The sequence below is a fragment of the Marmota monax genome, unplaced genomic scaffold (genome assembly GCF_021218885.2).
Source record: "Marmota monax isolate L192 unplaced genomic scaffold, Marmota_monax_Labrador192_F-V1.1 WCK01_AAM20220418_F8-fsc00012, whole genome shotgun sequence".
Lineage (NCBI taxonomy): Eukaryota > Metazoa > Chordata > Mammalia > Rodentia > Sciuridae > Marmota > Marmota monax.
Window position 1 is genome coordinate 32,454,390 of NW_026695227.1, and position 24,414 is coordinate 32,478,803.

Genomic DNA, 24,414 nt, shown 5'->3' on the forward strand with positions numbered 1-24,414 from the left:
AAAATTTTTAAAATTCTGTGGACATTAAAGTTCACTTGTTGCAAGGTACAGTTGTATGTGCTTAGACAAAGCTAATGAGTCGTATGTATACCACCCTAATAGCATAAGAACGTTTCCATCACCATAAAATTTACCTGAATCCCCTTGCTGCCTCCCACTGCAAACCCTGGTAACCACAAATTGTTTTTCATCTCCGTAGTTTTGCCTTTTTGAGAATGTCACATAAATAGAATTACACAGTGTGTGTAGTCTTTCACTTTGCATAATGCCTTTGAGGTTCACTCATTTTGTTCTACGAATCAATTGATTATTCCTTTTTGTCATTGAATAATACTCCGTTCTGGGGTATACCACAGTTTGTTTATTCATTCACCAGTTGAGAGATATCTTGTTTGCTTCCAGTTTTTGATGCTTTTAAGCATTATAAATGCTTGTGTACAGGTTTTGTGTGAACAGAGTTTTCAGTTCACTTGAATAAATATTTATGTGTGTGATTGCTGGGTCATATTGTAAAATCACTTTTTTTTTTTGGCACTGGGGATTAACTCAGGGGCACTTAACCACTGAGCAATATCCCCAGCCCTATTTTGTACTGGTGGTAATGGTAGCACCAACCTTAATTTATGTCAGAATCTTAATTTATGATTTATGCTGGAGCCTTAATTTATAAATGGTTTATAAATTAAGGGGATTGAACTCAGGGTACTTTACAACTGAGTCACATCCCCAGCCCCCCTTTTTTAATATTTATTTTTTAAATGTAGTTGGACACAATACCTTCATTTTAGTTATTTTTATGTGGTGCTGAGGATCGAACCCAGGGCCTCACATGTGCTAGGCGAGCGCTCTACCACTGAGCCACAACCCTAGCCCTCCTCCCAGCCTTTTTTTTTTTTTAAGAGAGAGACAATTTTTTTTAATATTTATTTTTTTAGTTTTCAGAGGACACACATCTTTCTTTGTATATGGTGCTGAGGATCGAACCCGGGCTGCACGCATGCCAGGCGAGCGCGCTACCGCTTGAGCCACATCCCAGGGCCTCACTAAGTTGCTGAAGCTGGCCTCTCTAATTTGCCATCCTCCTTCCTTAGCCTCCCAAGTCACTGGGATTACAGGATCTTTTGAAAGGGTCAGAATTTTGAAAGGATCTGTGGCAGATTTTTTTTTAAACTTTCATTTAGCTAGCTGTTCTATGTTTTTTACTATTGCCTCTACCAAGAAGTAATTGGGGAAATGGCTGAAGAGTGGCAAGATTAGGGGCTATTGGGAATATTGGAGGTTGTGAGGACAGATGGGACTAGGAGACCAAGAGACTTGTTCTTATGCTGGTTTTATTGTTAACATGTACATTTTGGGTAAATTCCTTCCTCTCTCCAAAGCCTCAGTTTCCTTTTTTACAGAATTGGGCTCATGATTGCAGCTTTCTCTAATTATCTCACATTGTTATTAAAGATGAAATGAGATTAAATTAAGACTTAAAGTGCAATATAAATGTATGTTTCAATGCTTTATAAATAAAAGCCTCAGAAAATATTGAGGGAATGAATAAATATCTCTTTTTTTCTTTGTTTCTGATATTGACTCCAAAAAAATGGGAACTGAGAGAACTTGATCTTCTTTTTTGAACTTCTCTAGCATTTTTAATTTTTATTTGTCTTTTTGTGGCTGGTTTGTTTTTCTTCACATAATGTCTTTAAGGTTCATCCATGTTGTAGCATGTATCAGGATTTCCTTCCTTTTTAAGCTCAGTAATCTATTTTATACATAAACAACATTTTGTTATGGACACTTCGGATTGCTTCTACCTGTTGGCTATTATGAATAATACTGTGGTGCTTTGCTTTGTTTCATTGTAAAATGACAAAAATAATTCTTCTTTCCCAGAATTATGGCAGTTGCTTGAAGATTGCTGGGCCCTGGCTCAGGATAAGTGACACTTTCTCTTCTCACCGTTTTTTGTGCCAGTTTCTTGCACCTTGCTTATTTTATATCTCCTTCCTAGTATACTTGGGTCATTAAACCCAAGCAAGGACTAATGTTTTATTTTCCCCCTGCTAATTCAAGTTTATTTCAGGTCTGACATTTTACAATCATGTTCTCCAAATTGTTTGTTATTTCTTTTTTTGTTCTTGTTGTTGAATAAAAGTTTATATAAACATGAGGATCTAGGAAGTGTACAGTACAATTCAAATCTAATTACAGGAATGATATTCTAAAGCACAAAGATATGGGAAGTATATTCAATGTTTAGTTTTTTAACTATACTTTTAGCCATAACTTTTTTCATCTAACCCTCTGTTGTGCTTTGGATCTGGACTGTCTCCCAAAGCCTCATGTGCTTAAAGGTGTGGTTCTCAATTAACATTTTCCACAGGTAGAGCTTTAAAGAAAGAATTAGATCATGAGGGTTGTAACCTCATCAGTGAATTAATCCATTTGATGGATTAATAATTCAAATGGACTGACTACTGGGAGGTGGGACCTAGTTGGAGGGAAGTAGGTCACTGGAGCTATGCCCTGGAGAGGTTTATCCTGTCCCCAGCCTTTTTCTCCCCTACCTTTCCCTCCGCCCCCCTCCTTTCTCCTCTTTCCTTCCCTGCTGCCAAGAACTGAGCAGCTTTTCTTTACTATACCCTGCCATGATGTTCTATCTCATCTCTGGCCCAAAGCAGTGGAGCCAGGGACCATGGACTGAAACCTCTAAATCTGTGAGGCAAAGTAATTATTTTTTCCTTCAAGTCATTGTTGTAAGTTATTTCTGAGACTAACCAATCTCTTTGAAAATTTGAGTTTCTTTCTTTTTTGGGAGGTTGGGTACCAGGGATTGAACTCAGGGGCACTCAACCATTGAGCCACATCCCCATCCCTATTTTGTATTTTATTTAGAGACAGGGTCTCACTGAGTAACTTAGTGCCTCACTATTGCTGAGGCTGGCTTTGAGCCTGTGACCCTCCTGTTTCAGCCTCCTAAACCACTGGGATTACAGGCATGCGCCACCTGGCCCCCTGGAAATTCCGAGTTTTTTCTAACTTGCCTTACTTGTTCAAGTTCTCTTTAATGGCTATAGGAGTCCTTCACTAAATCTCCTTGTCACACTTTTTCCTAAGATAATTTGTTCTAAAACCTTGCAAATGACAGCTTGCTGTGCCCAGAGTCCTGAGGTCTCATCACCAAGGGTTTTGATTCCTCTGTCATTCACAAGACTATTGATATCCTGAGGGCAAGTTTTAGATACACTTGGTGAATTTCTTTGCTTTGTTCCTTTGACTCTTGCCTTTAAACACCCCAGCTCCCTCCTTCTGTGGGAAGACGTATTTTTGGCTGGCCCTTTTCTATCTGTGCTGTGCCATCTGTCACAGGGGTCATTGCTCAGAGTCTGACTTCTTCCCTGCTGGGAGCAGGTGGTCAAAACCAATGGCTATTGATGAGGCCAGTTGGGGGCAGCTTACCAAAGTGCCCCCTAAGCTGTATGTATATTGTTATCCTGCAGAGGAATGAGAAAGCTGGGGGTGTTTTGTATTAAAGAGGAAAAGATGCAGATGAGATCCTAAATTGTTCATGTATCTTTCTAGTCCAGCCACTTATCAACTGTCATGTTTTTGTCTCTCTGTACCACAACTGGTACTGGACCCTGAGACCACTATCTGAAGCAGCCCACAGGGTACAAAAAAACAACATCCATGAAAATTATGGATAATATAATTACTAAACCTGATTTATGTCTTAAGACACTAGAGGCCATGATCTTGACTTTTGTTCAAACAAAATAAAATACCCCTAAAGTCTTTTGATGATCTTGAGTGATAACAATCCTGTTTCAAAATTATTTAAATTGACTGTGCTTCTAGCCACTCAGGATTCTGGGCCTGACTCACAGGAGAGCAGCCTAGTGCTGAGTCACTGAGCCAACTTCATTCATTGATCATGTGCTTGTGCACAGCTTGGTGGCAAGGTGGGAGAGAATTACTATTTTCAAATGTTCCTTCCTGAGGTAGCATGGTCCAGAAGTGAGCTGAGAGACAGGATGCTGGAGTTCTATTCTTGGCCCAGCTATACACCTTCAGCAAGATCCCCCAGCCCCCACACCCTGCCATGCTAATATAGAAGGATCAGGGAAATAAGTACAACCTACAAGACAGATAAGAACAGAAGAGGTTTTTAAAATGTGTTTCCCCTGAGAATTTTTTAAGAAATAGGCTCTCAAATCTCTTGTCTCCCTGACTGGCCAGGTTGTGTTGCCACTACTTGCTCAAAATGACATCCCAGACTTTTAGACTTGCCATAGACTCCACTGATTAAAATAGAGAAGATGCTGTCCTCTAAAGATAAACCTGACATTCTTGGGCTTTGTTCTTTTTGAAACTTGTAATGCCTCTTTCCTGTAGTACTCACTGCATGTGCTTGGGGTACTTACCTATTTGTAAAAGCACAAATGATTTTTCTGCAAAGTGGGGGAAATAGTTCAGAACAACAGTCTACAGAGTAAGTTAGTCCAGTAACTGGGTTACTGAAACCTGCTTGACCCAGCGTTCAATTGTTGCTGGGTTTTTGGGCCTCCTTAGTTGCCTTCTAGCTTTAGTGTTTTTAAAGCCCTGCTTTCCCTTGCTGGTATATTCGTCTGTCTAATCTGTACTAGATATAACTGCACCTTTCACTTTGTCTGATCCTTAGGGAGGTAAAACCTTTTCTACCTAGGCTCCAAGTGTTGTGTAGGTCCAAGATTCATATCAGAACAGTTCTTTTCACTGACATCTGAACCTCAATGTGTTGGCATCTCTAAATATTTTGAGCGTAAACAAAGCATAGAGAATAATATATTTGCTTTCTTTTTCTGAGAAAGAAGTAATTGCAGGTAGAAGCCCCAAGACACCATGTTCCCCTAGAACTTTTAGACAAACCTTTTTTCGTCCAAGGTTCAGTGCAGAGTGCTCAGCTTCCCTGTAGGTTTGCCTTCCATGACCTATTCTCATCATTCTGTTTCCACAAGTGTTTTTACAGCCCCCCCCCCCATTTTCACCTCTCACGATGACCTTGAGCATATTGCTTTACCTCTCTGAGTTTTATATTTCTCATATGTGAAATGAGAATAATAACACCTGCCTTCTTTGGGTTATTTTGAGAATCAAATGAGGTAATATATGTCCAAGTATTTTATAAAGTTCTGTGTTACACAGACGTTCATCATCTATGTAGAGAACCTACAGTGGTGTTTTCCAGGCTTTGGGAGAAGGGAGTGGGACTGCCAGGGAAGTGGTAGATAGGAATCCCTGGGGGCTTTCTCAAACTGATACATATCTATCTGCACTATTGTGTGTGGGTGTCTGTGTAAACACACATATATGCACATACACACTTACACACATAACAATTAGAAATACTATACTTTGAAGGTAGGGACCAAGGACAGTCATCTTTATTGAGATCCTCTTCTTTCATTTTCAAGGTTCTGTGTTATTTTCTGACCTGAGATGGTCATTTACACTGGGATAGCCATTTAAAAAAAATCAATTTCTTAGTCTGTTTGCTCAAAGCCCAGACTTTAAATTAAGAATCTTTGCATCAACTTTCTGGCTAAAAAGGTTTGCTTTCATTAATATGCTTTGAAAAATTCCTGCCACCAGTTTTTTCTTAGACCAGAATGTTTTTCTCTCCTGTCTCTCCTACTGCACGGGGTCTAAAGAGGGTTCTCTTGCTCTGAAAGCTTATATGGGTGTCTTAGCATTTAATTACAGTACATTAGCTTGGAGACAAGTGATCATCACTATTGGATCATGTTAAGAAAAAAATTATTCAGTGGTACTTGTTCAAATATGCTAAGGAAGACTTTATTCAGGACCATTGTGATAGGCAGAGGGATTTCTATAGTGACATCTTGTAGTGGGGGAGAGAGATGGGGCTCAACTCTGAATACAGTGTAGGCAAGTAGAGATCTATAGCCAAGGACAATGTGGGAGTTGGTAGATGAAAACTGGTGGGTGGAAAAGGAGTAATGGGGATTCTTGCCAGGGGGATCAGATATCACTGGGGCATGGTGGAGGTTGAAGAACTTGATCACATCAAGGATAATAAGAAAGTGAAGCGGGGAGTATTTAAACTGACTTTGCAGGGTTCTTTTGCTGAAATTGGTTTCACAGGGAAGTGCACAATGCAAAAAAAATTCAGAATACAATTTACAAAATACAATTCAAAAAAATTCAAATACAATTTGGCCAAGCCAAGAACCTTTGTCAACCATTTCTGTACCTCTGCATGTAGGTTCTCTATAGACATACTGGTTGCTGTTCATTGTCTCCTAGCATTCCACATTTATTAATCATTTGCATTTTATTTAATTATGGTATTGTGACCCAGACTAGAGGTACTTTGTGGAAGATTATCCTTGTATAATTGTATTTAAGAACTGTTCATTTTTATGGTTTAAAATGTTTTAAGATCCAAGAGAAATTTTTTTTAACGTGTAGATGCTCATTATACTCTGGATGCTTACTATACTCTAGAATCCAAAACTTGCACTATGTATATACCTAAAAGAAACTTATTCATGTGGGCACATAACAACCTGGATAAGAATGTTTGTGGTAGCTTTGTTGATAATAGCACACAATTGTTGGAAACAAAGTCTTATCAACAAGAAAGAGGATAAATTATGGTAGAATCAAATAGCTACTACCATGTGAAAATGTATGAATTACAAGAAAATGTGTCAAAAGAAATGTCAAACATAATATGGAGCAGAAAAATCCAAGTTTCAGCATATGATCAATATTTGGCACGAACACAAAATTTTAGCCAGGTATGGTGGCATGTGACTGTTTCCCCAGCAGCTTGGGAGGCTCCGCTAGGGAGATCACGGGAACCCAGGAGTCTGAGACCAGCCTGGGTAACACAATCAGACCCTGTCTCTTAAAAAAAGAAAAATATGTTTCAAAATAACTCTTTACACTGTATTTAGATATACTCACTATGCAGTAATGATATAAAATATAGAAACACCTGATTCAGGATAGTCTTGAGGAGAGTAGGGAGAAACTGTGTGGGAAAGAATACACCAAGAACAACAATAACAAAATTCAAAAATTGGAGAATGATATTGATCTTATATTGTTATATTGTGTGCATAATGAATTGCATCATTATGTACCATTATAATACACCAATACAAATATGGAAAAAAAGAAGAAAATAATAAATAGGGAACTTTAGTTTTATCTGTAAAGGTCTGTTGCCATCTGCTTTTCTATACTTAAAATATTTCATAAAACAAGTCAACTGTAATGAAAAGATTCAAAATGTATATGGAATATAATCCCAGGTTTTGTTTCGTTTTGTTTTGTTTTTGGTGCTGGGGGTTGAACCCAGGAGTGCTTTACACTGAGCTACATCCCCAGCCTTTCTATTTTTTGATAGGGTCTTGCTAAGTTGCTGAGGCTGGCCTTGAACTTTTGATCCTCCTGCCTTGGCCCCACAAGATGCTGGGTCTCCAGATCTGCACCACCATGCCTGGCTCCTATCCAAGCTTTTAAAAATCATACACAAAGGAAAGACCATGAAAGAATTCAATGTTAGTTCTTTAAGTATTAGGCTTATAGATGGGTTTCATATTTTTCAAGATTTCTGCAATGAAATATGTATTATTATTTTTATTGTTTTTGATTTTAAAAAACTAGGCTTAGAGGGAAAACAAAAACTTCTAGGACTTTTAAACCAAAGAACATTATTTAGCGTTATGTAAAATCATTTTTAAGACTAGTTTCAAAGATGGCAGCATGGTTAACAAGTTAACCACTTCCGGATAAGAAGAAATTCTCATGGGGTTATAGATAGAATCAAACTTTAGAGAAATAAACTTGATTTATTATTCTTTTTGGTTTGTCTTATTCCTAGGACTTTGCACATTTCACATCATAGAACAGACTTTGCTTCTCAGTTTAGGAAAGTATCCCCCCACCACCCACTCCTAATCCTGAGTTACGGGAATCCCTAATATCTGGTCCTGGATGCTGTTGTGTGTGTTTTGTAATTGACTGGTAATCCATCTGCTTTTGATGGAGTTTAAGCTCCATAAGGATGGGATACAAGCATTTTGTTCATCATTGAATCAATTCGCAGTACCTAGCACAATGCCTGGCACACGGAAGACTCTGGTAAATAATTATTAAATGAATGAATGAAAGTTAAAGGTCACAACTGAAGGGGGCATTCTGGAAACTAAGTCATTTGATGGGGATCTTTAAACTAGATTTTCCACTCATATGTACAGGAAAGGTAATTAGGTTGAGTAATAAGCTGTGAGTAATTCTCTTTGGAACTCTTAAGTGGAGAAATGAAAAGCCAGAGCTTTAAACACCAGTGCCTTACTAGAAATAATGAATGAGGAAATGGGGAAAGGAAGAAAGTACACCCAAGATTGAGATTAGGACTTTAAAAAGTTGATGTTGGTTCTCCTTCATTTATTAGGTGTTATTTAAAAATGTTTCTTTAAATGGTATATCCTCCTCCTCCTCTTGATTGAACCCAGGGTTTCTTGCATCCTATAAGCATGTGCTGTGCCACTGAGCTACACTCTCAACCTCTGATTTCTTAATATTGGATGAGTTTTATCACTATTGGTTTTAACACGCAGACAGAAAAATACAGAAATCATGGAAGTATAGCTCGATGAATTTTTAGTAAATGACAAGCCAGAGGGTTCCCCCTCTACTCTGTAATCACTGTTTCCCCACAAGTAACTGCTATCCTGAGTATCTGTTTTTTAATAATCCAGTTTTAATGGAATGCTTCAATTTATCATACCCCTGTTCATATCAGGAGTAAGTCAGCCTGTTGGGCCCAATTCAGTTGTAACCATCTTCCACCTAGTGATATAAGTGAAGGCATAGCAAATTTAGCCCAAGGAGCTCCATCGTATTGATAACAAATGTCACATACTCCAAATCATCATTTAGCTTTTGTCATAGAGATCTTAGGCTATGAATGTGTGGGAATGTGAAGAACAGAAATTTACTATGTAGTTGAAGTGATCCCTGCCTTTCTTGGATATGGAAGCTCTCAAAACTGTTGGGTATATTATTTAAGAGGTACTAAAGTCAATTTGCTTCCCCAGCGTGGCCTTTGTTTTTCTTAAGAGAATAGCTGGATATTATTCTTTATCTATGCCACAAACATGCCATGATTTTTGTGGGCCAAGCTCAGTGTAAAGCCAGGCACTGTGATGGGTGCAGTGGTTAATGAGTTATGCCCTCCAGGTGCTGATAATTGGGCATGGAAAATGAAACACTTCAAACACAAAACTGTAGTTTAAAGCCATGTTTTATAAGTTATATAAAATATTGAGGGGAAGGGAAAGGTAGTTTCTGCCTGGGAGGAATAGGAACAGCTATCCCAGGCAAGGATAGGTAAGAGTGTTCTAGGCAAAAGGAATGGCACAGCCGAAGTGTAGGAGTGGAAAAGTACAGTACGAGTGGGAATGGTTTTGTGAAGCATAAGAAACAAGCAGAGAATGTCTATTAATAGGCTGAAAAGGACCCTGAGTGCTTGGGTAAGGATTTGAGACTTTATTCAACAAGCTATGGAGAATCTGAAAGCTAATGAGCTGAAGGGAGCCATGGCTCTGAAACCTATGTTTCATACTGGTTTCCAATTGTATCACCAGTAGAGATTTCTGTGCTGGCCCTAAGGTTGCATGCGTTGTGCCAGCTTGGAAAATTAGTAAAATTCATTTGTCATCAGTAAAGTGGTTAGATGAGAGAGAGAACTTTGACCATCTCAGGGAAAAGTATAAGATTAAGTTTTGTTAATACGTACAAATGAGATAATGAGATAATCTATTTCTCATCTTTTTTTTTTTTTAAGAGAGAGAGAAAATTTTTTTTAATATTTATTTTTTAGTTTTTGGCAGACACAACATCTTTGTATGTGGTGCTGAGGATCGAACCCGGGCCACACGCATGCCAGGTGAGTGCGCTACTGCTTGAGCCACATCCCCAGCCCTATTTCTCAATACCACTGTGCCTGTACCATTTTAACTTCTGATTGAGAGACAGCATATTGTATAGAAAAGCACACAGAACAGAGTCAAGTCCTCAGTTTAAGTCCTGGCTCTGCTACTTACCATCTTTGTGACCCTGAGTAAGTCACATACTCTCTTGAGTCTGCCACACGATGGTTAGGAAATTCCAGTTGGAAGGTAACTAACTATGAAAGCATTATTAGCAGTATTGGGATGTATATTGCTTGGGTTGATATTTGGACATGGTGTTTCTTACAGGCATTGCTGACAATGTTCATGATGCCTCTGAAAAGACCAGAGCATGTCCATAGTACTTAGAGGCAGTGTTTTGATAAAGAAAAGCAACGGGGAAAGAAGAAACACCAAATCCCAGTGTACACCCTGACACTTGGTGTAACTCGGATGTAACTTGGACTTTTTAAGTTACACTACTTTTGTCTGGAGGCACTGTAAAAAATCAAAACAATAGTAGAAACCTTTCTCTCTCTCTCTTTCTTTCTCCTTTTTTCTCTCCCTCTCTCTTTTCATTTCCAAAAATCTTAATAAATAATTCAGATCTTTACTAGGATTCTTGGAGAGGATACATTGAACACGAAATACTAACCTTCCTAAAGAGTATATTTTAACAACACCATTTCTTCCCTTCTTGCCCTCAAACCTCCCAGCCATCTCCTAAGCCGTGCTATCAGTTGCATTCCTAAATTTTTTCTTTGCTGGGCTCTTTATCATCTCTCTTATTATCAGTGTTATTATTAGTGTTTTCCACTTTCTCTTCCTACCCATTGTGTCTTCAGCTAGACTCAACAGGATAGAAATCCTCCCTCCTTAGAAAATGGACAGGAGACCACTTAATCTTTTGTCCTTGTGTCACTGACTGTTTGATACAAGGCAAATCAGTTCTTCTCTTTAGCTCCAAACACCTTTTCTGTAAAGTTTGGATCTAGTAATATTTGCTTGTTTAAACTCACAAGTGAGGATAAAATGAGATAAAGGATAAGAAATTGCTTTGTAAATGTTAGAGCACCTTGCAAATATGAGGTTGCATTAATTTGTAGCCTCAGCCACTGTTTGCCAAGTTGGTCACTCTGTCAGCTCAATCTCCTAAAATCCTAACAAGAATAAAATCTTGTTCACAAAACAGCCACTCTGTTTTTAATCATGGCTGACCATACTGGTTTGCTTGCTGCTATGATTTCTTAGGAATGCAGAGCTATGTTCTACTGTGTTTTTATATTTAGATTTTTATAACACTTTGCACAGTTCTTAACAAATATTCTGTCATTTGCTCCTCACAATAACCCTAGGAAGAAGATGAATCTATTACTCCTAATAGCTAATAAGCTATGCCTCAGGCTTCCCTATTGTTTTGGTCTCTCTCTGCAGTCACCATGAGTGCCCTAGCAACTACTTGATTGACCTGTCTTCTCTTCCCCTGTACAACCTCACAGAAGTGTGAGCAGTGGTTCTGAATTTAGTTAGTAGGATATCCTCTAGCAACCATCTCGTGAATCTGCCTGCAACATGTGATTGATAGATTCAGCAAAAGCAACACCCATACAAACCTGAGATGACCTTTGTGTGTCTGAATCCAGACCTCTAAGCCACTTGGAAGGCTAGGTCACCTTGCAGATTTTGATGTGGAACTCCTTGTTGCTTTAATGCCTATGTTTGACCTAGTCTCATTGTCTTTTTTTTTTTTTTTTTTCAGCCAGCGAAGCAACAAGTGTGTGTTACTTGAGTAAGAACTCTATGCAGCTGATCAGCTCTCTTATTTTCATTAAGTCTTTAACTCCTTTGGAGCTCCTTTAGAGTAGATGAGTACTTGATCTTTGTCACCATCGAAGCCATCAGGGTATAGGAAGAACATGGGCTTTGGAGAGAGGCTGCTTCTACTGTGACCTTGGGAAATCATAGTTTTTCTTTCCCTCACTTATAAAATAAAGATGCCAGTATTTAATTAGGTTATGAGGATTAAAGATAATGTTTATAAAGTGCCTGACAACACATATTATCATAAACTTCACAGATATTACACGAGCTTTGTAGATAGGCCCCTTACCACCATGTGTTTTTGCATGTCCATTTCAAGGGAATGTTATTAGTAATCAGCTCTAGATCCATTGTCTAAGAGTTGCCCATTGAAGAAGGGAGTTGAGAGACCCAATTTTTAAACTATTTGTATAATAGTTTAGAGTATCCTGACACTCTGTAGGAGTATATTCAGGGCTTCCTGAGAGGGGTGAGGTGGACTTGAGGCTCCATCTCTGCTTCAATCAGAGCAGAAATATTTACGTCTCTATTTTTGTTTCATGTTAAGATTTCATGGTTATGATAAGAATCAACTGAATGGTCTTGGTATTTTATCCTCTGTATATGCATGTTTGTAACTTTATTCAGTACATAAGTATTTGACAATAGGTTTTGTGTTAGGACATCCTGTTTTTGGATTTAAGCCTCTATGCTTTGAACAAGAGAAACTAACTCTGCTTAATCTATTAGAGTCTCTTGTTTTGTGGACTCAGAGCTGAAAGGGATTGTATAAGAGAGAAAAGAGAAAGGAAAGAGTTTGATAACAAGAATAGTGAAGTAGTTAAGAGAACACAGATCCTGGAGCCAAAAGGTTGGGTTTAAATCCTACTATGTGTCCTTGAACAATTACCTAATTTCTTTGTGTCTCAGTTTTTTCATCAATAATATGGGATATTAACAATAACTACCTTAAAGGATTGTTGAAAGGAACAAAAGAATTCTATATAAAGCTGTTAGAAAGGTGCCTAGCATGTGATTAGTGCTCCATATTAACTGCTATTGTTGGAAGTATTATCATTAGTAAGACCTACTTCATATATATCATCTCATTTAACCCTCATATGAAGAGTTAGAGGCTCCATAAATTTATGTAATTTACCCATTATCTAGCTGATAAATTGCAGAGCTGGCTCTATGAATCATTTCACCCACCTCCCAAACAAAACTAGGGTTTGGGCAGGTAAATTGATTTGTGAAGGGCTACACAGCTGGTTAATAAGAATCTCTGAGCTCTAATATTGCATTTTTAATCATGGCCTAGAATTGTTCCTTTTTTAGGGGGTGTATTAAATTTAAATATATATATGTATACTCTCATACACACATATATGTATGTGTGTGTGTGTGTGTATGCATATGTATGTATCTCAAAAGTGATGCCAGTCATCCCAAACTATTATTGTTATTGAAAATTGTCAAGCCTCATAGAGCACATGGACTAGGGTCTTACTAATCATAGAAGGCAGGAATCTTGTAATCCTCATCATCAAGTGTCATTTTTGAGGATGGCAAAGTTAAGGCCAACTGCAAAATCTTTTGACTTAATCTCTAAATTCTAGTTTCTATGCAAAAAGTATATGGCCATGTGCTGTTTCCAGTTTTATCACAGTCCCTGCCTTCATCCCCAGTTGTAGATGTAGCAAGCTTTTTCACTGTTTCTCTCTCTTTCTCTAGAAGGAAATAATCTTCATTACTTCATTGAACTTGGCAAGTGTGCAGTATGGCTGTATGTAGTTATAGTAGAGAGTATTAGTGTGCCTGCTTATCATTTGTACACATGATATATCAATACCCCTTAATTACCTATTATACTCAAATTTGGATATTTTGTATCAACTAAAAAATGAACATTTATAGAAGTATCTATGAATGTTACCCATCAAAAATTTATTCCCACAATGCTTTCTTCTTTGTTCAACAGGATTTACGCAATTATCTGAAGAAATTTATTTTAACTTTGTTTTATAAAGGTTGAGTGGGATGGAAAAATTAAACTGAAGGCAGAAGTGGTTTAATATTTACTGTACACTTTCTACATGTTAGACATTGTATTAAGTTCTGTACTTGTCATTTAAGTAGATCATTGTACAGTGGAGGCAAAACTCAAAACTTTTGGATTTTGGCCAGAGGTACTAAATCTCTAACACAAATCACATACCTACTGGACTTAAGTGGATTACTTGTATCCAGTTGTAAAGGCAAAGAGCAACATGAAATGGGAGATGTATGAATTTTTTTGCATCAATTACAATAAGAATTTTATCATTTTTCAGTGCAGATAGGTGCTTGTTTATTCCTCACCTTTCTTAAAAGAGAAATTTTCCTATTCCCATCAAGCTCTGTAAATGCTGATGGGAGAACATGTGAAGTAAAAATTTTTCATTCAGGCTGTAGAATATCAGGTTCTAGAGTAGTACCTAGACACCTGTCTTTGGATACTTGAGATAAAATACAGCTCCTTAATGTTTTGATCCTCTTAGGAGCATGGACACTTATCAACTTGGTGTTTCTTTCTATATATTAAATTCAGGCCAATAGTTTTCTGACAAACATAGAAACAGAGATGTGTGAAATAAGAAAACCTCTGCTGTTGTTACATGGGGATGAGAGGACTGGGACCGAATGGGTGGAAAGGAAAGTCTGAATGTTACTATGAAAGGAATGAATAGGAAATTGAGGGTAAAATCTAACATGCATTTTAAAATTGAGGCAAAAAGAAGTTGTGAACCACTGATCACAAAACTGAAATCCTTTTCTACTGGATTCATCAGTGTTTAGCAGGGTTGTTTTTTTTATTTTCCCTGAAGGACTCTTTAATCACTAGTGTTATTTTTCTGGGACTGGTACCCAAGAACACATTAGTGAATACTGTATTGGTCTATGAGATGCCACTAACAGAAGGAAGTTAATGAGTAGAATTATATCCTAGAAACATTACTCTTGGAGCAGATGGACTGACAGGGAGTGAAACTGAAGGCAGTGAGACTGGTTAGATGGTTGCTGTGGTAACATTACAAGAAGTGACAAGAGACTAGGGTAGGGATAGGCAGGCTTTTTCTGGAAAGGGTCATATTGTCAATATTTCAGCTGTGTGGGCTTGGGCCATATAATCTCTGTTGAAACTACTTGACCTACCAGTGTAGCACAAAAGCAGCCATAGAAACAGACATATGTAGCCATGTTCCAGTGAAACTTGATTTACAGAAGTCCAGTGGGACCATAAAAAAGTTCTGGTCTCCCACCCTGGTGCTAATGGTTGTACAATGTGAATTTATTTCATGCCACAGAACTGTAGACTTTTAAATTGCTAAAATGGTAATTTTGTACCATGTATATTTTATCACAAGAAGAGAAAACTTTATGGAAGAAAATAGAACCCTTTAAGTTATAAAGCACTAGACCAGTAAAATGGTTTGCATAATTTGAATCAAGGTGACCAGTGAAAAAAATGAGAAAGATGTGGCAGCAACAATGAGTCTACAAACAATTCAATGTGTATAATATAAGGGGGACGACTCCTGTGCCTCATGGAAGACATAAGCATGGAAAGCAAGTTAAATTTGAAGAAAAGAAAACTGATGATGGTGGGTTAAGTGGTAAAACAAAGAACAGTTTTGACTCATGTTGCCTATAGGGCCAGGGAGATGGAAATCTAAATATCCTGATTGAGGTGTATATTGGGAATCAGTTACAAAGGTAGCTTAGTAGTTTTATGGTGTGTTAGTCACCTTTCTGTCACTCTAGCAAAATACCTGAGAAAATAAACTTTTTTTTAGCCTCTTGTTGTATTGTCCAGACTGGCCTCAAACTCACTGTCCTCCTGTCTCAGACTCGCAAGGAGCTGGGATTGTAGGATTGTGCTACTGTGCTGGCTCTGACTCTGGCTCACAGTTTGGAGGTTCAGTCCATAACCTATTGGCCCTGTTGCTTTGGGCCTGTAGTGACTTAGTATGCTATGGCAGAGCAGAACCAGTTACCTTATGGTTTGGAAGCAAATAAGAAAGAGAAGAAGGGGCCAGGGTCTTACTATCCCCTCAGGAGCATGCCCTCAGTGGCCTGAAGATCACCCTCTAGGCTGCACCTCTTGAAGATTTCACCACCTCTCAGTAACAATACTTGAGGGACAAAGCCTTTATTTAACACATGAGCCTTTGGGAGGTACTAAAGATCCAACATAGCATAAGGAGATATAGAGAAGGTAGAAACCTATCTTCATTTTGGGCTGATGGGACCTGCTCAGAGAAACTTTGAGATCCAATTTAAAATCACTCTAAAGACTAGGCTGGTGTTGCATGCCTACAGTCCCAGCTACTCTGAAGATTGAGCCTGTATATTTGAGACCAGCCTAGGCAACAAAACAAGAACCTTTCTCCATAAATAAATAAATAGATAGATAGATAAAATAAAAAATAAAAATTATATAATTTAATTCTAATAATTGTTTTTTACTTCATTTGAATAGGATGAATTCTTACCTCAAAATATCCAAGTACTCAAAGTATGAGTGCTTTAATAGTATCTCCTGATAGTTATTTATCATAGTTAATTTTACATTATATTTGTATTAAGCCTCTTTCAAAATATTCTATAAACAGGCTCTTCAGAGGGTTTTTATAAAGAAGACATATATGTTAAGTCATCCAAGAGGAACTTGTTTTAAGAGGATTAGGAAGACACCATTTATTGAGAATCAAAGGCAAATAGATCAGCTTTGGGAGAAAATGTGGGTGTGTGGCTTAGAAGAATGAATTTTAGAGGTGGCCTTGCTAGGTGAAAGATAGAAGAATACATGGGGTAGCTCTCAGATGACATGCATCAGGGTGAGGATGGACCACCAGACCAGGGGGGAGAGAGAGTTGGATTTACTGTTACCAGAGAGACTTAATGCCACAATAGTGCGTGTTTAAAATGATTAAAATTAAGCTTTGACAAAACTGTTTTATTTTAATTTCTAGAACTGTTATAGATTTTCCATAATGAAATCTGTAAGACACAAAGTAGGAAATTGGCATCCCTTCATATAGTCATTGGAGGAAGAAGGAGCCCTGGGAGTGAGGACAGTGTAAACTATCCATCTGGCTGCATTTCTATCTTCTCCTATGATAAGAGCCACCCACCTTCCTGCAGTGCAGAACTGCTTCTCTGGCCAATTCCAAATGAGCTATATATCAACATGCAAAGAGCTGGCTTGCAGTCCTCAGAGTGTGGCTATAGTTGTATATCATGTTTTTGTTGTTGTTGTTTGTTTGTTTTTTGTTTTTTTAAATATCTTCTTTTGGTTCTTGTCAATAAACCTTTCTTTCGAGCTTCAGAACCATATGTCCTGTTGCCTGAATGGTGTCCCCATTTGGATGCATCAAAGCACCTATTTGAGGGCTGGGGATGTGGCTCAAGCGGTAGCGCGCTCGCCTGGCATGCGTGCGGCCCGGGTTCGATCCTCAGCACCACATACAAACAAAGATGTTGTGTCCGCCGAGAACTAAAAAATAAATATTAAAAAATTCTCTCTCTCTCTCTCTTTCTCTCCCACTCTTTCTTTAAAAAAAAAAAAAAAAAAAAAAAAAAAAGCACCTATTTGAGACATATTAAAAAATGAAGTCATCTTAACCCCAGAGCTGTGCATTATATCTTATTCCCTGTCTCACCGAATTCCATTTGTTTCCCATGACAGAAATTTGGGCATCTTCCTTGGATTTTCCTTTTCCTTACTTCCCACCCTCAGTCAAGAGGACTGTTCAGTGTGTCTTCCCCAATGCTGCTACCTGGTTTGGGCCATCACTGTCTCTCAACTGAATTGCTACCACAATTTTCACTGAGCCTTCCTACTGATCTTGCTCTTCCCCCACCCTCCCCTTTGCCCACTCATTCTAAACATAATAGCTGGAATCTTCCTAAAATGTAACTTAGATGGTCATTCTTTATTTTAAAACCTTTGATATCTCCTTATTGCCTTCAGGATAAAATCAAACATCCTCATGATAACAGGGCTCTGCCTTCCTGATGTGGCATCTGCTTACCTATTGGCTAATTTTCTGAAGTCCACTTACACTGAACTATTTGCAGTACTCATGTGGTTTGATTTCCCTTATCTGCAGAATATGATATTTTCTTCCTGTAAAACTCTACCTATTTTCTTGCCTTCTCCTACTCCACCTATGTCCTCCAGACCTAGCTATAGTGTCAGTTTCTCAAGGAAGCATACTGAGGTCTCTCCAAACAAGATAAGGTATCCTGCTTGCATATTTCTGTAAATGTATGTTTTTGGAGGATGTAGCATGTTGTACTTTGCCTATATATTTGTCTACTACCCTCAGACAGGAGGGAACTATCTTATTAATCAGAGTATAACTTATGGCTTATAGTAGGGGGCATATTAAGAGCTCTTTCCTCTCTTTAAAAAAAATGATAAAATATTTTATTATCAGCTCTTCATCACTGGAACAAAAGAAAAATAACTTAGAGGAGGAAGGATTTGTTTTGGCTCATGGCTTCAGAGGTTTAAGTCCGTGGTCAACTGGTTCTGTTGTTTCTGGGCCTGTCATGAAGCAGAAAGGTGTGGCAGTGCAGATCTGCTCACATTAAGGCAACCAGGTAGAAGACAGCGGGAGGAAGGGGTTGGGGATAAGATATGCCACTCCAGGGCATGCTCCCAATGGCCCTTCTCCTCCAGCTAGAAGGCCTACCTTCAACAGTTTCCACCATCTCCCAATGTTATTAATCCATAAATGATTGATCCATTGATGAGATCAGAGCCCTCAGTGATTCACTCTGTTCCCAAGAGCCTCATCTCTGAACATTGCTGCACTGGAGACCTTTTTAGTCAGTTTTTGCATTCTATAACCAAAATACCCAACAAGAACAACTTAGAGGAGAAAAAGTTTATTTGGCCTTCATGGTTTCAGAGGTCTCGGTTCTTAGACAACCCACTCCGTTGCTTTAGTCCCAAACTGAGGCAGCATCATCATGGGGGAAGGGCTCTGTAGAGGAAAACTGCTCAGCTCATGGCAGGGTCAGGAAGCCACTGGAAGAACAGCCTTCCAAGGCATGCCCCAGTAACCTACCTCCTCCAGGCAGGCCCCACCTGCCTACAGTTACCACCATGTCAGTTCATTCAAGCTCAGATGGACTGATTAGCTCTCACAATCAATCATTTCACTTTTGAATATTCCTGAATTAACTGGATCCTTTGGGGGATACCTCATATCCAGATCATAACAGAGAACAGGCCTTCAACAGATGAGCCTTTGAGGGACATTCCAGATCCAAATCATAATAAATATACATGACATAAAATTTACTGTTTTACCATTTTTAAGTATAGAATTCAGTAAGTTACAGTCATATTGTTATGCAACTGTCACCAATGTCCCTCTTCAGAGTTTTTTCATCATCTCCGACTCACACTCTGTACCAATTAAGCAATACCTCACCATTGCAACTCCCCCTAGCCCTGGGCAATCACTGTTCTACTTTCTGTGTATTTGACTATTCTAAGTATTTCATATAAGTGCCCCTAGCCCTGGGCAATCACTATTCTACTTTCTGTGTATTTGACTATTCTAGGTATTTCATATAAGTGGAGTCGTATAATATTTGTCCTTTTGTGTCTGGTTTATTTCACTTAGCATGATGTTTTCAAGGTTCATCCATATTTTAGCATGTGTTAAAATTTCTTTCCTTTATAAGAGTTCACAATATTCCCTTGTATATGTATGCCATGTTTTATTTATCCATTAAAGAACATTTGGGCTGTTCTACCTTTTTGGTAATTTTGAATAATTTTAAGAATATATATTCAAGTCCCTTCTTTCAATTTTTTGGGAGTACTTAAAGTGAAATTGGTGGGTTTTATGGTAATTCTATTCTTAATTTTTAGAAAAACAGCTGTACTCTCCTGTAACAGTTATACCATTTTATTCCCACCAGTAGTATGCTAGGATTCCAATTTCTTGACATCCTTATCAACACTCATTATTTTCTTTTTTGCTTGTTTATTTGCTTGTTTTTAAATATAATTGCCATCCTAATGAGTACAAAATGATATTTTCTGATTCTGGTTTACACTTACCTAATGCTCAGTGATATTGAACATCTTTACATGTGCTTATTGGCCACTTCTATATTTTCTTTGGAGAAATGTCTATTTAAATCTTTTGTTTAATTTTTAAACTTTATGGTTGTTGTTGAGCTGTAGGAGTTCTTTATATATTCTGTGTATTAATTCCTGAGGTATATTATTTGCAAATATTTCCTCCCATTCTGTGGGTTGCCTTTTCACTCTCTTGATAATATCCTTTGATGCACAATAGTTTTTAATTTTGATGAAGTTCATTTTGTCTATTTTTTCTTTCTTTCTTTCTTTTTTTTTCCTTTTCCGGCGCTTTTGGCATCATATCCAAGAAATCACTGTCAAGTCTGATGTTATGAAGCTTTTCCCTCATGAGTTTTGCTAAGAGTTTTATAGTTTCAGCCCCTTATATTTAGGTCTTTGATCCACTTTGTGTTCATTTTTGCAAATGGTATGAAATAAGGGTCCAGTTTCATTCTTTTGCATATGGATATCCAGTTTTCCCAGTACCATTTATTGAAATGATTGTCCTTTTCCCATTGAATGCTCTTGGTACTCTTGTTGAAAGTCACTTCACCGGGCCGAGGTTGTGACTCAGTGATAGAGTGCTTGCCTAGCATGCGTGAGGCACTGGGTTCGATCCCGGGCACCATATTAAAAAAATAAAATAAAGGTATGTGTCTGTCTACAATTAAAAAAAATAATAATAATTTTTTAAAAAGAAGAGAAAGTCACTTCACCATATATGTGAAGATTTATCCATTTCATTGGTCTTCTATATCTGTCTTTATGCCAGTACCAATCTTTTAATTACTATAACCATAGTAAGTTTTGATATCAGGAAGTGTGAGTCCTCCACCTTTATTCTTCTTCTTCAAGTCTGTGACAAGGTTTTATGGGTTTTTTGGTTTTGGTTTTGTTTTCTTCTGTTTGCAGTGATGGGGCTTGAACTGAGGACCTCAGTCATACTAGGCAAGCACTCCACCACTGAGTTACATCCCCAGCCCGAAACATGATTTCAGTACTACTTGCTACTTTTTATTTGTTCCTTTTCCCAGCATATTTTCTTCTTTTTTTAAAAATATTTTTGTAGTTGTTGATAGACCTTTATTTTTTATTTATTCATATGCAGTGCTGAGTATCAAACCAGTGCCTCACACATGCCAGGCAAGTGCGCTACCGCTCAGCCCCAGCCCCAGCCCCTCCCAGCATATTTTCTTGTGCATCCTTGCACAGAGTGTTTCCTTCCTCAACTCCTCATGGATGACTTCCCTACCGTTCATCCCTGTTATAACCTCACTTCAATGTCAGTTTTCTATCTTCCACCCCATAATCTTTAATTTGAATTGTTCATTATTTGCCAGGCTACAAATGGCATTTTAAGGTCTTAATCCTCCTGGATGACCAAGAGAAGAAAGCCCTAGCCATCTATTGCCCTCAACTTTGAGTCAAGTTCATTTTCTTTTGGGACTCTGAGGGCCAAAAGTCACTTGTCTTGTTGCTTCATATCTGGGCTTGGTCATGTCTGTTACATGAAGATGAGCAGCAGAGAGAGTAGTGGTATGATGGATATGGTGCATTGACTGAGAGACTGTGGCTCAGGGAAAAGAGCATTACAGTTGACCCTTGAACAACACAGATTGGGCACCCACCCTCTCATGCAGTCAAAAATTCACATTTAGCTTTTGACTCTCCCCAAACTAATATCCTGCTGTTGATGGAAGTCTTACCAATAATGGTGAGTTAATACTTATTTTGCATATTATGAATATATGTGGGGGAAAATATACAAGAGCTGCAAGAAATCACTTTTTATTGAGGTATAGAATTTGCTATAGGGTAGAATTAATTGTTCACATGGAGATGATTAGCAGCACATCAGGAGCTCACTGTAGTAGCAACCAGGGGTGGCTTCAAAATTATTACAGAATTATATACTATATGTAGTACAGTTAATTTTATGCAGTTATGATTTAATAGATTTTAACTTTTTATAATGGATTCTTATATACTTTATGGTAATAAATGATCAAATAGACTATTATCTATGTATATTTTGTACATTCATGACACACCTTTTTCTTAATTTTTCACTATTTCTGCCTACTCTGAGTATTTTCAAATTGTCACAAATCTTTAAAAAAAATCTTCATACAAGTGGACTTATGCAGTTCAAAGCTATATTATTCGAGGGTCAACTGTATATAGGAAGGCAAGAAACTTGGGTTCTAGCTCTGCATCTATCCTAATTGGCAGTTAGCAGTCCAGCCTGTCTTACTTAATTTACAGATAAGGAAAGCTGGACTTGATGGTCTCTAAGTTCATTCTATATATGAAATGTTTATTTTCACTTTTTGCAAGACAGTGTCGATTTGATGGATGGATGAATATAGCTTAGGTAAAAGAAGAAAGAAAGAAAGACTTCAGGAGGTTTAGGACAAGAAAATAAATGGACATATATTTAGTAGTCAGAGAAAGTAACATTTTATTAAGTGATGCTGGGTCAGTTGAATATTCATCTAGAAAAAAAAAGGAACCTCTACCTCTCGTCATATACAAAATTCTATTCCAAATGGATTACAAATCTAAATGAGAAAGGTAAAGCAATAAAGCTTTTAGAGGAAAACATAGAATACCTGTGTGATCTTGGGAGAGGCAGGTTTCTTTAAAAAATTAAAAGGCACCAACTTGAAAGATAAGATTAATAGGTTAGATTTTAGTAAAATTAAGAATTAATGTTTATCAGATGATATCACTAAGAAAATAAAGGTGAGGTGAATACTTGGACTTATATAGAGAGTAGATAAAGAACTGCCATAAAATAATTAGAAAAATGTAAACACAAGAGAAGAAAGTGAGCAAAGATTGAAACCTGCACTTTGTAGAACAGATGTCTAAATAGACAGTAAACCTAGGAAAAGATGTTCCGTATCATCAAACATTGAAAATTACAATTGTATTGAAGCCAGGCATGGTGGCGCACACCTGTAATCCCAGTGACTCAGGAGGCTGGGTCAGGAGGATCACAAGTTTAAAGCCAACTTTATCAACTTAGTAGGGTCCTAAGCAATTTAGTAAGACTCTGTCTCAGAAAAAAAAAGAAAGAAAGAAAGAAAAGTCCCAGGGAGGTAGCTCAGTGGCAAAGTGCCCCTGGGTTCAATCCCCACTACCAAAGTGGAAAACAAAACAAAACAAAACATGTAGTGGACCAACAAACACATGAAAAATGCATCAGTGTCATTAGGAAAATGCAAATATGAAAAAGAGATACTACCTCATAACTAGGATGGTCATAATTTGAAATAAGGGAAGGGAAGGGATAGGAAAAAGGGAAACTAACAAGTTTGACAAGGTAGTGGAAAAATTGTAACCTTTTTACTTTACTATTGAGGATGAAAAATGGTTAGGCTGCTGTGGAAAATAGTTTGGCAGTTCTACAGAAACGTTAAACAAAGAATTACCATGTGGCTCTGCGATTGCACTCCTAGGTCCATGCTTTGAAAAATTTAACATGGGAACTAAGACAAGTACATGTGTATACACTATTCATAATAACCAAGAGGTGGAACGAACCCAAATGTCTATCAATGGGGGAATATATATGTAAATTGTAATATATACATATGTAATATCATTCATCCATAGAAAGGAATGAAGTACTGTTATATGCTACATGTGAAGGGACCTTGAAATTGTTATTCTAAGAAGCCAGACACAAAAAGATGCATATGGAATGATTTCTTTGATATGAAATATTCAGAATTGATCAGTAGAGAGAAAATGTAGACTGATGGTTACAAGGAACTGGGACTGGTGGTAGGGAGATGGGGAAAAACTGAACTGCTTAATGGACAAGAGGTTTTACTTTAGAATGATGGGAAGGTTTTGGAACTAAATTGCTACTGAGTTTTTCTTTTTAAAAATAGTTAATTTTATGTGTTTATGTTTATTTGTTTAAAAAATAATTTTTTAAACAAAACTGTGTGATACTATAGTCCACCCACCAGGATGGGTGAAATTAAGGCTGTCATTTACGAATGTTGGTGAGGAAGTAGAGGAACTGGAATTCTCTTATGTTGTTGATAGGAATATCACTAAAGCTAAATATATGCCTTCTGACCCAGATTCTTCCCCTTGTTACATGCTAAAAAATGGGAATATATATGGCCACCAAAAGACATAAACAGGAATGTCCTTAGTAGCTTTTATTCATAATAGCCTAAAATGACAAATATTCTACATGGCTGTAAAAGTAGATTGGTAAATAAATTGTACTACATGTATACATGGAATACTACACAGCAACAAAAGAATGTGTGCTATACTCACAACAAAGGTGGATTCATAGAAATAAGGTTAGAAAGAAGCCATACATCCAGGAGTTGTTTATATTTTACTTAGGTGAAGTTCAAGAAGCAGTGAAATTAATCTATAGTGATAGATGTCAGAACAACATTTACTGGAGGTGGTTATTGATAAGAGAGCTTACGAGAGCCATCTGAGAAATAAATCTCTGTCTTGATCTTA

At 37.6% G+C, this 24,414-nt stretch overlaps 1 protein-coding gene across 6 annotated transcripts in view; it reads left to right on the forward strand.

Annotated features, from left to right (window-relative positions):
- Positions 1-24,414, forward strand: part of Scn8a (sodium voltage-gated channel alpha subunit 8) — a 176,870-nt gene that overhangs the window by 23,419 nt on the left and 129,037 nt on the right. For 4 of the 6 annotated variants that reach the window (XM_058576370.1, XM_058576374.1, XM_058576369.1 and 1 more), the window contains exon 1: positions 9,889-9,955. The exons of the other annotated variants lie outside the window; for them this stretch is intronic. The gene's annotated coding sequence lies outside the window, so the exon portion shown is untranslated. Of the gene's footprint in view, positions 1-9,888; positions 9,956-24,414 lie in introns of those variants that run through there. 6 annotated transcript variants of the gene reach the window in all.